The sequence below is a fragment of the Ursus maritimus genome, unplaced genomic scaffold (assembly GCF_017311325.1).
Source record: "Ursus maritimus isolate PB19 unplaced genomic scaffold, ASM1731132v1 scaffold_9, whole genome shotgun sequence".
NCBI classification, from domain to species: domain Eukaryota; kingdom Metazoa; phylum Chordata; class Mammalia; order Carnivora; family Ursidae; genus Ursus; species Ursus maritimus.
Genome location: NW_024427107.1, coordinates 1,738,002 through 1,751,898, shown reverse-complemented (window position 1 = coordinate 1,751,898; position 13,897 = coordinate 1,738,002). Strand labels below are relative to the sequence as shown.

The following is a 13,897-nucleotide window of genomic DNA, read 5'->3' as shown; positions in this document are numbered from 1 at the left end:
CCAGGGAACCCTAACGTATTCCCCAACTCCTGAATCTGGGCCCTGCCCTACTCCTCAAGCTCCTGCCTCTGAACGGCCCCTGCCCACCCAGGGTTCCCACACAGACCTTCTGACCACATTGCCTGTTAGCAGACGGTAGCCAGGAGTAAGTGGTGTAATTCTTCTGGAGCAAGTATTCTGGGAAATGCCTCATGATTCTCTGAAGGAGGATTGACCAATATGCAAGAGCCCATTAAGATATCCAAGGGATTCCCAAAGAAGGACATAGGCGAGAGTTTGGACTGAATCTCTGAATCAGTGAAAATGCATAAAGGGGTCTCCTGAGGAAGACCTTTCAACCACAAAACCATCTCCTGTTCACAATGGAGAGGGCTGAGAGGCGGCCTGAGGAAAAAGAGCCTCGCTGAGCCAACTGTTTTATGCAGTGAAATGGAGGGCTTTAGTAAACAGCAGCAGAAGCAGCAGATGCCTCTAGCGAGACATGGAATTGTACCAGCAAGTTCTACAGTGATGGAGAAACCTTGCAACAGATTTATACCTGAGGGAATAAATTACAAGGTACACTGTCCGGCGAGCTGTCACAAAGGCCCCACTGACAGGGCTCCAGACAGAGGAACCCCTCACAGGGACACACATATGCGACCATGCCAGCTGCACGCGGGACGTGAACAGGGCAGAGCAGTCTCCAGAGGATGAGGACGCCGCCAGCGTGCTTCCAGCTAGAAACCAGGCTGGCTTTGCGGCAGAACAAGGACGACGCTCACAGGTTGGAAAACCTGACCTTCATAAGGGCTGGCGAAGGAAACGCCTGTGAAAATAAAGCATATAAATATCAAAAGTACGTTTTTAAGTGTCTCTGAGTTAAGACTAGATTATCTTTCTGAGTCCTTTGAATCTGAGGTTTCTACTTATAAAACGTAACCCGACACGCTGGCTTTGAAGATTGGGAATCTGGGACCAGGACTGTGCAATTTATCTGAGCTGACAGAGACGTTAGTGCCCAGACTCCAGCTCTGTCCTCCTGTCCATCCATCCCACCCCAGATCCTGACTTACTGACCTACGGGAAAGCCACCACAGCACTGTAATTTGAAATATATCATCGCTCTAGTATTTTTGTTTCTCAGCAAGATAGATACAGAGATCAAGAGAATCTGAAGTGCCCACCTAAAATGCAGGACCTGGATAACTTAGTCTTTACGTAAAAAGAACATAAGTTTCTATATCTTTAATTACCTTCACTGGTCTATCTACATAACAAGCACTCTGAGGTTTTTATCTTGAAAAGCTCAAACTTTTGTATAAGGAATTCTTAAGAAAACAAGACACACTTTAAAGAACCACACAATGAGTTAGAGGGAATAAACTCATGACTGGGGGAATGAATGGGGCCAAGGGGGAGGGGAGCGAGGTGGGGGCGCGTGGAGCTGAGGAGCCAAGAGCTCAAGAATCAGCTCACATTCCAGCCCCATAAAGTCACTGGGTGAAGTCAGCTCCCCTTTAGAGGATGTTTACCCCTGAGGAGCATCTGCGGTAGATGCTGGATGTTTCCTGGAGAGATAGCATTGCTGGTGACAGGTGCCCTATGCATGAATATTGCAGATCCCACTGTATTGAGAAATATCAGAAGGAACTGTATTTGTTATACCTAATGAATCCCGGCCCGTAATCACCCATGTACTAGGGAACAAGTTCTACCCAACAAAAATGAAGTGCCAACAGCTGAAGCGAATTCTACCCGACATCACTCCAGTTCATTTGAGTACCTAGTAAGATTACCCTGTGGCTTGAGGCAGCCAAAGCAGAATTCTCCACCATGACCACCCTTGTTATACAGAAGAACTTTTTTCCACTTGTACTCTAAGACTGGGCATGAAATGTTGTTCCCAACCACAAAGAGCTGAGACACACCATTGTGGCATCCACTGAATTTACCAGAACAGGGACACACAATTTGTTCCTACAAATTGCAAATACCAGGTTAAACTGAAAGCTACTTTTATAGCTTAAATGCTCAACACTCTTCTCTAGATGGTTAGTGGGGAGTGGAATTTGTTTTGGCTCTCTCTATTTACACAATTACAAGTAAGTAGCAAAAAAAAAAAAGAGAGAGAGAGAGAAAATTAATGATAACATTTAGAAAGTTAAAACATTATCAATGGTAGGCATTTCTTAATTTTACTATAAATGAAAGCAGTTTATATTTTAGGATTTCGAGTATTAAATCACATAGGAGTATTGGCTTTACCATGTGCCACTTTGATTTTGAATTTCATTTGAAGACCAAAATGCAAAACCCAAAATATAGAAAGAGAAACATTTTCTTCAGAGAATTTTATTTTTCAAATTGGAATTTATTGCACCTTTTCAACCGTAGACCAAAATATTTCAGCAAATGCAATGTGTTTGTTATTTTTATATACTGGTGGTGTTCTTAGGCAGAATAATGAGGCTGTAAAGTAGGTATGCCGAGGTCTAAGTGTAAAGAGTGGCTTTAAATCATGGGTGTTTACTAGCACTGCTATCCTACAGAGCATGCTTAAATACTTCCTGAGACGAAACTTATTTAGAAGTTAGCCACACTGCTCTTGCAGCTCACCAGCCAAGCTACTCTTTATGTAATGCTTGAAACACTTCTAACCAGAATTAAGGGTTTTTTCCCCAACTTATACTTGGCAAGCAACAGAAAAGGCTAGTGTGGAGGAGGTGAGAAATGCCATTTCCAAATCCTGAAAGCCAAGTAAACTGTCCATGGTGACTTAACCCAAATCCCCTCACAATGAAGTATTTGTTAGTGCCAAGTTTAGACTTTAAGCATGCAGAGTCAGAGATTTCAAAGTGTGGATGATAAGCACGTCCTTTCCACTACTTCTTTCCTAAGACTTAACCCCTCCAAGCTGTTCCTTCCCTCTGCTTTGCCAAAGCCCATCCCCATTTATGCAATGTTCTCTCAGACAGAAGTCATTGCCTGCCCCACCCAACACTGGCCACATCTTACTGTAGGGCTGCACCAAGCCCTTAGTAAATCCTGCCCAAAATGCTTGCAGTTACAGCCAGTGAGAGAAAACAGTAGCCATTAGTAGAACCAGATTTGTCTTATGTGCTTTTTTCCTTTAACTCAGGGAGACAGTCAGTAGAAGATTAGACAGCTTCTCTCCAAACCAGTCCTAATCCCATTAGGACCTCCAGTTAACACCAGTCTGCATTCCCTGGGTAAGGACGTAAAGCAATTACAGGCCTCGTGCTGTGCCTAAGAAACTGGCAAAGTTCATCAAACTGATATTCCCAAAGCAGCTGTTTTGCAGGTACTCCCAAACAAACCCTACCAGCAAGTCGTGCGGGGCGCCTGTCCACCCCTTCGGCATTGCCTCTTTGTAAATTACTCTTATTCATTGGAATTTCAGGTGTTTTGTTCCCATGTAGAGTTGGTTTTTGGTCTTAACCTCCAAGTATGCTTCCATGGCAGCATGGCTAAATTTGAACCATGCTTCTAAGCCTTAACTGGGGCAATGAAAATGGAATTGCAATCTGAGGCAAGATTCGTGAACCATGCATCATTTTCAGCTTGCACCCAAAAAGGCTGGTGAGTTAAGACAGGGCCTTTAGTAAATCCTTTCTGAGAGTGACTACAAATAATCATAGAGCAAACCGCAGGTATCTGAAGAAGCACCATGAACTGGTAAACAATATTTTCATACTTCTAATGGAGCAATTTTGAGCTACACCTTTTCATGTTATTCACTTATGCTGCCTTTGAAGCAACTGTTATGTATTAAAAACAGCCAAGGAAATGGCTCTGACATCATGCATTTGCTGATAAACCAAACTCTGCTGTCCCTGATATATCTAGTGTATGATATTCACATAATTTAATTTAAAGTTTCTAGGATGACTGTACACTAAGAGGTTAGTGCAAGGCTTCTATTGTTGAAGAGTTTTAGCCAAGGATTTGGCCAGACACCAAATCTAATCTACTGGTGAGGGCAGAGAGGCGGAGGAGGTCAGGGCGAGAGGGGGGAGGTTTACATCTTTACTGTGCAGGCAAAGCAAACAGACTCCTGATTCCCAAAGCCCCTGACCCTATACTGAAGGAGCAACACCCAGACACAGCTGACCTGGCCTTTTTGCTCTAACTCAAATTCTTTGTCCATCACTATTAGAGCTGTAGCCATTTAATGAAATTAGGAAAAATGTACTCAGAATGTATTATGAGTCCTGGATAAAAGAATCTGTTAAACGCCTTTTTATTTTTTTTTTTTACTGTGAAGTCACTCTACAACAATAAAACCAGAACTCCTGAGATCTGAAATGAAGACTCTTAGTCTATAGAATTGCAAAAGAATGGCCTGAGTCAGCAGGGGGTAAAAACAACCTGAACTGGGGACCTAGGGATAAGCCATGAATTAAAAAAAATGAAAATTAATTCCATCACAAAGGGAAATAATCCAACTCAAAATGTTTAGATGATATCATTTAGATATTATGTGAAAGAAAAAGATTTCCCATTGCATTTTTTTAAGAATTTTTGTTTTCCTTCAACATCATGGGGCTTCTATAACTTGTGAATGTTTCCAAAAAAGAGATTTGTTTTAGTTGGGTAGATACATTGCTTGCAATGTCACAGTCACAGTGATTTATTCAAACAGCTCCATATTTGTTTCCTCTGGAGGCCAGTGCCAACCTTCATGGTGTTATGGTCATCTCCAAATTCCCCCCTTGTTTCCAACATCCATCACAGATAAAGGGCACGGGCCTCAGGCAAGCCCTGCACAGGACAAGAAACTGCCATTTGTTCTGAAATGCCAAAAAGTTTTCCACATCTGATTTAGTTAAACTTCCTTCCAGGGCATCATTCCCTCTAAGAGATAAATTAGTGAATTGTAAATAATAAAACTGAAATTTGTTGTAACACTGAAATAATTTCTTGGTACAATTAAAGGAAGTTATTTTATTTGGAAAAGACCAAAAGTTACTGGTGTACCACTTGCTTCTGATAAAGATTCTTAAATATCCAAAAGGATTAGGAATGTAGTCCTTAGCAGTAATAACTTATTCCCAATAAAAGTGATCTCTGGCCAAGGACCAACTAAAGTTATGTAACTCAAATTAAATTCATGACAATTGAGAATGGCCTGCTTTCCTAAAACTCAAATATCCTCAAGCAGATTTCCTAATAGCTACCTGATGGTACATTATTCTGGACAATACAGAGAAAGAAAGGGACAGGGAGACAAAGAGAGAGAGGGAGAGAGAGTAAGAGAGAGAGAGGCAGGGAGGGAGAGAGGAGGGAGAAAAGACACATGAAAGCTTTCGTAGTTTTTAGAAAGATAGCCCTGATTAGGAGTTGAATCTGTTTCACGGTACCAAGTCATTTAAAGTATGTGTGCTAAATAATCCCAGATCAGCCTAATCCACATTTTCTCTCCAGGAATTCAGATATGCCATGATGAGGCAGCAGCAATTCTCCAACATGAGGATTTAGTGTTTTTCTGAGAGAAGCAATGAGGAGAAAGACTGGGCTCTCTTCTGGGCAACCTCAAAGGCGACAGCAAGTTCCTTCTTATGCAAGACAAAGCAAAGATGTCAGGTGACTTCTTGACAGCTCAGCCATGGCAGACAGAAAGATACAGGCATGCACCCGTGCAACACACAACTAGGGAGGGTTAGGGGGCAGGGTAGCTCTCCCTTTTCCAGTCATCGGATCCAGACCCGAATAAATGATACCTAGTAGTGCAATCGCAAAGGAAACAAACTGAGGGTAGCTGGAGGGGAGGGAGGTGGGGGTTGGGGTAACTGGGTGACAGGCATTAAAGAGAGCACATGATGTAATGAGCACTGGGTGTTATATACAACTGATGAATCACTGAACTCTACCTCTGAAACTAATAATACGCTTTAAATAAAATTTAATTTAAATAAAATTTAAAAAAATAAAAATTAAATGAGTTATAACATTAAGGACATTATAAGAAAACCTCAGGGAGCATGTTAAGAAGCTGGCAGAGAGTATCCTCTTCCTCTTTTCACAAGGGCTGTGAAGCCCCACACTTCTAGGTGGCATCAGGGCAATAGCAGTGGGACATGAAAGCCATAACACAGCACAAACTGGCATTCATGGCAACCAAAAAGATGGAACTCTCAAAGTTTCTCTGGGGAAAGAGAACTTGGGCACCTAGAGATTCTATTTCAGTTCTGACTCAGAGCAGAGACTCAGGTTAAGTGGCCCATTTCCTACCTCAGGAGTTAAGTGCTCCCAAACTAACTTGCAAAACTATCATTTCGCACAGAATTTTGCAATCTGCCTATGAAGGTCTGCAAGCCCCTTGAGGCCCCGGGCTAGGCCCAATGGATGGGTGCTCAGTACCTGTGACGATAGGTAGCATACAGGAGGTAGTCAATAAAGGCTAGGGAGAGGGTGAAAGGAAGACTCTTCTTGCAGTCAGACAAACATGGGTTGGAATTCTTGTTCAGCTGAGTCCTTTGACCTGAAGGCCAACTTCTTCATCTGTAAAATAAGGGCAACACCCCGATGGCAGGGAATTTGTAAGGAGTGAAGACAGTGTGATGTCCAGGGAGCTGCTTGCACAAGGCCTGGCTCTGAGTAGATGCCAGATTCTAATAGCTCCTGGCTCTATCCCAGCCACTGCTGGCAGCCACAACCCCAGATCTACTATCCTGAGATTTATCAGTAAAGGGACAGAAATTATTTTTCAGAAAAACAAATAGGTGTACTTCGAAGTTTGAATTTATTACATTATTTCAGATGGAATTTTAAAAGGTGAAATATTTTTAAATATAAAAACCTTAATTCAGAACTGTAGCAATTATTTAAGATGTAAAACAAAAAGAGTAGACATTTTTCAAATTCTGGACTTATAATTTCTCTAAAATATCTAGCATGTGTAAAGTATGTCAAAACCTGCCTCCCAAACATTGCCAACACAACCTGTTGATGAGACGAAGCTGAGTTTGTCATTTCTGTGGAAAGGGAAGACACCACGCCTCAAAGCTGCTGGTACTTCCAAGAGAGGAAGGCAAGATCATGATTGACTGAAATTTGGGAGTTGGACCCAACGTGGCACTCAGTTAGGAGTGAGGAAGGATTGTGACACAGCGGTCCTGGACAGGAGAAACAGCAATGGGGGGACTTGGAGTGATGGATTCCTTCGACTCTTCGGAGTGAATGTTTTCCAGGGAAGAGTGGATGGGTCTTTCAGGAAGTCCCTGTAACGAACAAACAAGCCATTTGCCTGGGCAAGAGATTCCTGGAAACATTAAATTCTGCTAACGAAGGCAGAGGGATAGCAGAGTATACTAGTGTTCACAGCACGTGTGGTTGTGGTTCTCAGTGCCCAGGCTGCCTGTGGGGCGGACAGTTTATGGCCTCAGCCTCTTCTGGTACTCTTCAGCCCAAGAGGAAGAATAGATCTCTAATTAGTATCTGAGCATGTATGCCTACCCAGACTTTCACTGCTATTTGAGGTGTGATCATCTCATAGCAGGTGTCTGTGGATACTTACTCCAACCTCCATGGTTCCACAACCTCTAGAAATGTCAAATTGTTTATTCTTCACCTGATCATTTGATGCAACAGTGGCTGTACACCAGCATCTAGGACTCTGGAGATGGCATCTCTGGACACTGCCACAAAACGCATACTCAGACATGGATTGTACTCAAAGTGTGTTGTCCACTTCTCAGCCAGGGGTCATGAGGGCCCAGGTTGAACGAAGAGAACATATCCCATCCCCAGTCTAAAGAAAACCAGATATGAGATCATTAGCCAAATAACTGAATTCTCTGATTTCTCATTTTCTTTCTCTCTTTTCTGTAATGTTAAAGACCTTAGAGAGGTCTGCAGGGTTGCAGGTACAACATCGCTCCCCACGCCACGAAGCACACATTCCCCCTGTTGTAGGCACAATGTGATAGGAGTTTTAGATTTCTGGCTGCCTGGACCACTGTGGTATTTGCAATTTAAAACCTCACCAAATGGTTGAGCCCAGTTTCCTGGGAAACTGTTCACCACAAGGAAATGGAACCATAGGACACTGGTGTTCCTGTAGAGAAAGGTACACAAAGCCAATAGTTGGTTTGCTTGTACTCTTTATCCAGTTCATGGTAAACTATACCAGGTTTTGGAATCATACCAAGGACGGACTAAAAATGCAGAAAGCAATATTAAAAATAGGAGACTTACAGGCAAATAAAGTCGTCATAAGCCAGGAAGAGGAAAAAGTAGCTGGACTAGAGAAGAAATGCAGATTGAAAGTGATAATCATGGTCTGGTTCTATGAATCTGGGGTAGAAGCTGTCTATGTCCAAAGACCAGCTGTTTCCAGGGGCTGGGGGTGGTTCCTCAGTCTTCCTGAGATTTGAGGGTGCTGTGTCTCCTTAGCTGAAGCACATGAATCTAATAGTCAACCCCATAAGATTTCATGGTTGTGCTAGCTGTTAATAGTACCTGCTAAGTTCTTCCCATGGGGTTGGGAACACAGCCCCTCAATGAAAACATCTCAGGCATGTAGCTGGGGCTTCAGGGAAACATCAAAGTCAAACAAGTGGTATTTCTAAATGACAGAGACTTAAAATGTCTATCGTTACCTTATTACCGATCATTCCGAAGTGAAAGATCTGGTAAGAGTTCATTATAATAATACAAATGACGAAGAAATCTGGTTGCTTCCATGACATGCAAAACAAACATAGAAAAGGCAATCTGAAGTTTTAGACAGAATGTCTGTAAGGACAATGATTAAGAGTGTTTTCAAATACAATGTACATTAATCTTATAAAAATGGATTTGTAATATTTATAAAGGTAAAAATATTGAGATGCACAATTATACAGAGATAATTGGAATAGGTTCCAAACATCTGCATATTAATAAAACTCCCTAGATAGGTCTGATATACATCCCAAATTGAAAACACTAGCCAAGAAGATGCTAGATTCAAATTAAAGTGAGATTGTGACCAAGTAGACAGTTTAAATAATAACCAAAATAATGGCTGATAACTATGTGGTTATTGCCTAATATCAGGATGCTGAGGAGGAAAAAATGTGTGTATATGGACATACATGTATATATGTATCCACACACACATGCACATACATGCATATCATGGACAGCAAGGCACTGACCAATATCTAGTTCCTTTTCATACAGCATATGATTTCTGAAATGATTTTTAAAATTTTCCCTATACATATTTAGCATAAAGAAGACCCAGCATGCCTTCTGATTTGACAACTCTTTCCATGATATTCATCAATAGTGACATACCAAATAATGCTATTATTTTAGACACTTCTCTTTTCAAAGTGTAATAACAAGTCTTCGTGATTTTCTAGGGGTCTGAGAAATCCCAAAGATAGTTTTAGGTACAAAAGATATCCTGAAAGCTATTTCACTTCATTTTATATTTGGAAATCAATATGAGGAAGGAAAAAAAAAAGAAGTTGTCATGAGATCTGAACACTTAAGATAGGATTGTGGGTGCCTGAGAAACAGTATTTGGCCACCCGCTTGAAAGTGACAATGAAACACTTAAAAGTAAGCATAGGTAGGTAACATGATTAGCAAGAGCCTTCACTCTTTTGAAAGTAAGGAAGTTCTGTTTTCTAAAATAAACAAGGACATAATACCATCAGCTGATGAATGGATAAAGAAGATGTGGGGTGGGTGTGTGTGTGTGTGTGTGTGTGTGTGTGTGTGTGTGTGTGTGATGGAATATTACTCAGCCATCAAAAAGAACAAAATCTTGCCCTTTGCAACAACATGCCTGTAGCTAGAGTGTATTATGCTAAGTGAAATAAGGCAGTCAAAGAGGGACAAATACCATATTATTTCACTCATATGTGGAATTTAAGAAACAAAACAAATGAGCAAAGGGGGAAAAAAGAGAGAGAAAGAGAAACCAAGAAACAGACTCTTAGCTACAGAGAACAAATGATGGTTACCAGAGGGGAAGTGGGTAGGGGGATAGGTGAAAGAGGTGATGAGGAGTAAGGAGTGCACTTGTCGTCGTGAGCACCAGGTGATGTATAGAATTGCTGAATCACAACATTGTACACCTGAACCTAATATTACACTGTATGTTAACTAACTGGAATTAAAATACAAATTTTTAAAAAATAATCAAAGACATGTCTTTAGGACAACATAAAACACACAAATATATCCTAGCAGATAATATCTTGGCAGATTACACAGAAAAAAAAATCTTTTCGTATTTTAAGTGAAGACAAACACTAAACCAAAGAAACAAATTCATCAAAACTAAACAAACTTTGCTTAGATTTTAACACATTGCATAGCATTTTGGATCCATTCTTTGTGTTGATTTACCTCAGATAAGCCAGAAGAGCTTCTTTAATCTTTGGATCAACGCCTTGCAAATTCCCTCTTACTGATTAATCACGTCATTTTTTGTGTATGTTCTCTGTTTACTTAGCCAAGATAAAGCAATTCTTATTTCAGTGCCCTTTCTGTTACAGTGTCTATGGCTTCATTATCAAGAGATTCCTTCTTTCAGGCTGAATGACAGAGGTAGAAACATCTAGCTGTCTTATCTGTAAAGTCATAAATTTTTTCAGGATTCTACTTTGCTTTCTAAAGTACTTCCAAAATGTTCCACAGGGTGTGACAGTTCTAGCAATGGAGTCATTTCCCAATTCTACTTTATGCTTACACATTAATCTCCGATTTCTGGCTTAACACCACTTATAAAAGTGAAAAGAGAACTGGAATCTCATCTTCCTCAAGAACTGTTCATGGATGCTATCTACTAGTATTAAAGAGCCTGTCCCAGAGTTCTCCAAACTCTGTCCTTTGCTTGCAGGACTGAATTAGAAACCAGTCTGTTTTCAGACGGAAGATTTTAGGGATAGTCTCCAAAAGACATCTAACTATGACAGCTTTTCTAAGCCCCTCTGGTTTCCTATGAAACTCAAGGTCTTTTAAATCATGCTAAAAGCTTCACATTCTGCTTCTTAGGCTTCTCCTACTAATCAATCAATTAGTATATATTAGGAGTTCTGGATTATACATTCCTAAAATTATTCTAAATCCCTCTGCAAATGTCTCATTCTGATGGGTCTTGGGAAAATCTAATGATGGCTCTGGGCTCAGAGAAAAAACAGTGCTTCATATCAACTGAAAAGGGCTCCCTCTACTAAGGGAGGTTTAACTTAAAGAGGCAACTGAGTCTTAAAGGATTCTGGATGGTCAGGAAGGAAGGGAATGAATTAGAGGGAGAGATGGGGCAGAAAGAGTAGACGGTGGGGGAGAGGAACAAAGAATAAAGGCTCCTAGGTTCAGGTTGGGATTTAGGGAGATCTAGAAGAGACAGTGGGAAGTTTTCCTTTTGCCTTGGCCAAAGAATCTCTTAAGAAAGAGATTTTTAAAACTAAAAACAAAACAAAACAAAACAAAACCTTTAGATGCTTTTTGAACTAATTAAAATATGAAGACTATTGGAAGCTTGAAATTTTGCTTTATTTTTCTTCTAAGATGGCTCTCAAATAATCTTGGTTGTATCAAAAACTCCACAAATATCCTTGGTTAATGCATGCCATTTAGCAAAATAAGCACACAAGTTTGGATTATAATGTAAACATGTTATTCATGTAGCAGGAGTTCAGCCTGGAGGAAGAAGCATGGAGTTAACTTTAGACAGAGTCAAATCCATAAGAGTCTGGGAATATTTCATCTAAAAATGTTTATGTTCTTCACGTCTCAGCCTCCCAAAGTAGCCAACGGGTCATTCAGCTACAAACCCAAGACAAGGCTTGTGACTCCAGAAGTATGGAATGGTTTGCAGAAAGATATCTCCTAGAACCAGACTCTCCTGGGCAAAAGACAAGAGGGAGGAAAGTTCTCAAATGCTTCTGATGAGTGACCAAAGGATGTCATGCCAGTCTTAGAACAGACAGGCCTTCAGAACTTCCTATTTCCTATGGCTGGCTTGAAGAAGGGGCTCATTTCAAGGTCCCTCTCAATGAAATGACAGGGACAGGCAGAATCCAACAGTAGTTTTAGTAAGGAGGTAGATTTCCACCACGGATAATCATTTCCCAAATCTGATCAGACAGCCAAATGATAGCTAAAGAGCATTCCTTACTCCTAGAAAACAGAATAAACAGCATCTGGGAGATCACTGAAAGAGCTAGTTGTTCTAAAGAATATTAGGCCCCACCCCCACCCCCACCCCCATACCGCAGCATCGTGGTCAGGAAACTTCCCATACCTAGCGGGGAACTCCACAGGCCTCCAAGGAGAGGGCTGTTTCACAGTCGAATGTTGCCACTGAAAGTCCTCCGTGTTGACTGGATCTCAAGTGGGACTTCCCAAATGCCAAAATGTCTGGATCCCCAAACATCACCAACACGGCCTGTTGATAAGGTGCAGCTGAGTTGTTGCTTACCAAGGTAAAGTAATTTCACCACACAGCAGAACTATAACAGTGCCTCAGAGGAAGGTATTGACTGAAGTGTGGGAGTTTGACCTGAAGCAGGGCTCAGTTAGGATCAAGTAAGAGTCATGACAGTAGTCCAGGACTGGAGGACACAAGGGGACGACTTCAAGATGAAGGATTCCTTTGACTCTTAGGGCATAAATAATTGATGTTTCCTGGGGAAGAGTGGATGGGGACATTCCTGTAAGGAACAATCAAACCATGTCCTGGGCAAGAGATTCATGAGAAAAATAAATTCTGCTAATAAAAGTAGAGGAATAGCATAAAATTATCTTAATGCAGACAGAAGGATGTGGTTTAAGTTCTCAGTATCAAGGCAGCATGTGGGGTAAAGACTCTTAAGTAAGAAGCTATGGAAAATAATATAAATAAATAATGGAGATAATACACATAGTACTATTTAATAGGAATTCAAATATAAACCTTTGAAAAATTCATGTAAACACTGGGGTTGGCAAAGTAAAAAAAAAAAAAATTAATGAACTTTTATTGAACATTTACTTAGTGCCCAGCAATTTACAAGTTTTCCCATTTATTCCTTACCGGGAGCAAGTGTTGTATCACTCTGCTCATTCTGACAGCTGAGGCAGTTGAGCACCCAAGAAGTAAAATGAGTTGTCTATGATCGCACAGTCAGAAATTGACAGAGCTTTGACTGACACTCAGGACTTGTGACTCCAAGCCCAGCCCAGTTTCACAGTATCACAACTGTCTTCAAGCACAAGGAAACTGAAGCAGAAGGTTAGCCACACATGTAGAGTAATACTCAACCCAAAGGATCGCCTACGCCATGAAGCCTCCCAGAATCATCATTTATCACCATATTTTAAGTCCGGGTCTTCCTCTTTTACTTCTGACCATGTCTTCCTTCCCCTTGCATAGAATGCAGTTTTGCTCAAGTGCCATATTTTAAGAATTAGTGCTCAGGAAACAGCCCCTGCTCCTGGCTGGTTTGCCCAATGGCGGCCATGCAAATGCAGGCATAGTCATGAGACGAAAGTCCTCTCTTGTCCCCAGAGAGCCACAGCATGCACATTTCTCACACTGTGACTTGCATTTCCAGGCAGCATATCAGGTTACAGCATGAGTGGGAAAAGAACTTCCTCCTTGGATTTGACCTCACTGGAGCCACAAGCAGATCAAGGGAAAAGAGGATGGTTGTCAGTTCTGGGTGGCTCCAGGACATCTGAGGAAAAGCCTTCAAAGACAGCTGAATTCTTTTGTCTTCTCCAGAATTTTCAATATGTATCTGAGTCAGGCTCCAATGAGGAGAGGCTGTGCATGCTCTTGGCCAAGAAGGGCCTTCTCCATGCTCATGAGACCCACCGTGAGCTCTCTCCTGAGACGTGTGGGAGACACATGTGGTGCTGGAACCGCTCAAGTCATTTTTCACAAGCTCTTATTGTTCATATGCTCAAG

At 41.3% G+C, this 13,897-nt stretch overlaps 1 long non-coding RNA gene across 3 annotated transcripts; it reads right to left on the bottom strand.

Moving 5' to 3' along the window:
* Positions 1-6,763: 6,763 nt before the first annotated feature.
* On the bottom strand, positions 6,764-13,477 carry LOC103677404. Of its 3 annotated transcripts, none has more exons than XR_005833753.1 (3): positions 13,022-13,477; positions 12,251-12,394; positions 6,764-7,753 (listed from the first exon to the last, which is right to left on the bottom strand). It is a non-coding gene; the product is annotated as an uncharacterized LOC103677404 (long non-coding RNA). The 3 variants fall into 3 exon arrangements; XR_005833755.1 differs by having other exon boundaries at positions 6,764-7,223; XR_005833754.1 differs by lacking the exon at positions 6,764-7,753 and adding an exon at positions 11,481-11,851.
* Between the last annotated feature and the right edge of the window lie 420 nt (positions 13,478-13,897).